This window comes from Microtus ochrogaster, linkage group LG7_11, assembly GCF_000317375.1.
Source record: "Microtus ochrogaster isolate Prairie Vole_2 linkage group LG7_11, MicOch1.0, whole genome shotgun sequence".
Classification (NCBI taxonomy): domain Eukaryota; kingdom Metazoa; phylum Chordata; class Mammalia; order Rodentia; family Cricetidae; genus Microtus; species Microtus ochrogaster.
The window spans coordinates 21,295,734-21,298,861 of record NC_022032.1 but is presented as its reverse complement, the minus strand read 5'-3'; positions in this window follow the sequence as shown (position 1 = coordinate 21,298,861).

Below are 3,128 nucleotides of genomic sequence, written 5' to 3'. Positions count from 1 at the left end.
CAATGGAAGAGCTGGCCCCAAACAGACCAGGATTACCTGGAGGTTCTGGTTGTCTTCTGCCCTAAAAACAAAGCCCCTACTCCTATCTAAACAGCACAGGGGTATCCCTCCTCCATCCGATATTGCTGCTCCTCAGCATCCTAACCAGTTCATAGGCCACCTTCACTGGAGGGAGGGAGTGGGTATGTATAAAATAAACAAGACATAAAGAATAGGCTTCTGGGCAGACATATAGATCATTCACGTTTTAACTGTGATGGTACATGCCTGTAATTTCAAGAGGCTCGAGGCAGGAGGATCATGAGTGTAAAGCCACCCTGGGCTACTTAATTCATTTAAAGGCAGCCTAGGTTACATAGAAAGACTGTCTCCAAGAGAGAGGACAAATAAAAATAACTGGAAGACAAAAATTGTCAATTTTTTGTCAATTCCTGGAAAACTCAAAAAAAAAAAAAAAGATTTCCACTGGCAGGGATCCATTTTGCTTCTGGGATGAAACCCGGATGAAGAGCTGCACATACCATCTCTGCATCCTTTAAAGAGAAAACCCCTGTAAGTGTTCACACAACCATAGCTCCTGAGAACCATGGAGAGCCCGGCCAGCAAGCACGTATGCACACGTGCATGCGCGCGCGCGTGTGCGCGCACACACACACACACACACACACACACACACACACAGAGCCTCATTCCAGCCTTGTCGAAACCCCAGAACTAATATTACCTTTCAATAGATGACTACTATTTTGTCACCCACACAAAAGCTATCCCATGCAATAAAGAAATAAGAGCATGAGGTAGCCCACCCTTCAGCCTCCAGGATTGAAGGAAGAAAGTGGCTGTACTTGGCTTAGAGACCGATAACTAAAAACTAAGCCTGGCTGCTGAAAACCAACAATAGCTTTACAATAAGAGAGCAGTTCTTATCTCAGCTCCCACTCCCTGGATGTTTTCATAGTCATGAAACATCAGAGAAACCCAGAGGTGTGTTTTTCTCACAAGTCTTCATTAATCACCTGTTTGCCAGTTTGCCCCTTGCTATTTTCATGCACATGTTGGTAATGGGCGAGAAAGCGAGCTCACATCTCAGAGCAGAAATCCATTGTGTTTGTAATAGCTACCATTCTAGAAGCTTCTAGGAACCGGGTACCGGCACAGAGGGAAAGAATTTCATTTTATAAAATGGTGGGAAATTCTATTAGTCATTTTTGTGGCATATTTTAAGTGGGTTATTATTAGATGGAGCTGACATTTCACGTGCAGAAATATTCTCTACTTGAGAGTCAAGTGTCATTCAAAAGAGGGAAAAATTATTTAGGATTTTTTTTTAAAGAAAAAAACATCAAAGAAACCCCCTGAAAGCTTATCCTTCGAAACGCCTCCATCTGTGGAGGAGTTGTGGCTAGAGCTGATGTCTTTGATTTCTCTTTGATGCAAACACTAAGGCCATGATGGAATGACCTTGGGATATGTCCATAAGCACTGATCAGCAAAGCAAATTCGTCACTGTGTCCACAGCTAGACCCCAGCACTGATGGACGAAAGCCCAGCTGAAGGTCGGCATTAGTCATTCCCAAAGCATAGCACGGAGAGCCCCCCCTCCCCCGCCTCCACTCATCCTAGTAAAGACTCATCTTCCTGCTGTACGTCTGGATATTACAGCGGTACCCAGGACGCTTGAAGAGTTTTTCACTGCGTTTGCCTTTGCAAGTACATATTTGGCTCAGCAGAAGCTAAACATTTTAAGAGCACAGTAAGAAATAGGCCAGAAAACATCAAAGCTTTATAGCGTTTTTGAGAGAGTTTGATGGTCTTGCTGGTACAACTCCCTATGATACGGTTCAGTTGTGATAACAATGGAAACTGTATCAGTGCAAACTGCTGATGAGACCATCAGAAAAAAATGTAGCCAAGGGTCTTTTAAACACATTTAAGAACTGTTCTTTTGAACTGTGCCTCTTAGCCTTGAAAAACCACTTCGAGATTTTAAACAGGGCTTCGGCTGAACCGCCGAGCGAGAACCTGAAATTATCTTGTGCGCGGGAATCAATATCGAGCAATATTTTCTCTTTGAGAGAAATTCAATCTGACAGAAAAGAATAGGAGCAATAAGGAAGCTGGGACCCTAGTGAAAATGCTTGCCTTCCAAAGATGCCGTAAAGCAGGACAAATGAGGTGATGTCACCAGAGGCAGAAAACCATAGTGACAGAATAAAATGTATCTGCGCATCAGAATACTTCATTATCACTACCACAGGTCACTAAGCTTCGCAGAGTGCATCCGTCAGCCTTGATGGCCATTTGTGAGCCACGGCTGGAAGCTAGAGGGCGCAGCGCAGTGAGGAAATGCACCCCTCCACCCCCATCACAAGGACAGCAGAGTCCAAAGGAGGCCTGGGCACACAGCCCAGACTTTGTTAGTCTCAAAGTGCTCTCTAGTGGCCGGACGAACACAGAATGATCGTGGGCACAAGAGTCACTTCAGGAGAGGATTCAGAATTCTAGCATCCTGGAGAGACCATTCCCTGTCTCTTCGTCTCCTGGATCCACGGGAACCACCCTCAAGTAAACTCGGGGGTTTCTGAGGATGGTATTACCAAACTCAGCTGTTCTGCGCAGCCTCCCAGGGACGTGTCAAATCAGTGGGAGACGGTCTGGGTTCGAAGGGACGCTTGAACACTGCCAGGAGGCCCGTTAGTGCAAGGCAATCCTTGGTAGAACATAAAGTCCCTTTAGTGGTGCCATCTCTCTGTGCTGTGCTCCAAGACCGGTTAAGAGAAAGAGAGAACGTTCAAGACGGGTGCATTCCAGGCAGAGCCCCACACTCTGGTGCTCCTTCAATCCTCACAAACACCGTGTTGTAGGAATCGTCTCCAGCACCCGCAACTCCCTCGTTTAGGCTAAAGGTGACCAACTGCAGGTGGAGGGCCAGGGAGGAGTCTCAGGAAGTGGCAGGTGCTAGGGTCATATAAGTGGCAGGTGTGTCCTAAGCCCTACTGGTGTCCTGTAAAAGCTGTGAAGGTGAAAAAAGGCAGCAGTGTGTCCAGGAGAACTTGGATACTGAAATGTGAGTTCCGTACGATGTTATCCCCCTCTCTCTCCTCTCTCCTCTCCCCTCTCCCCTCTCC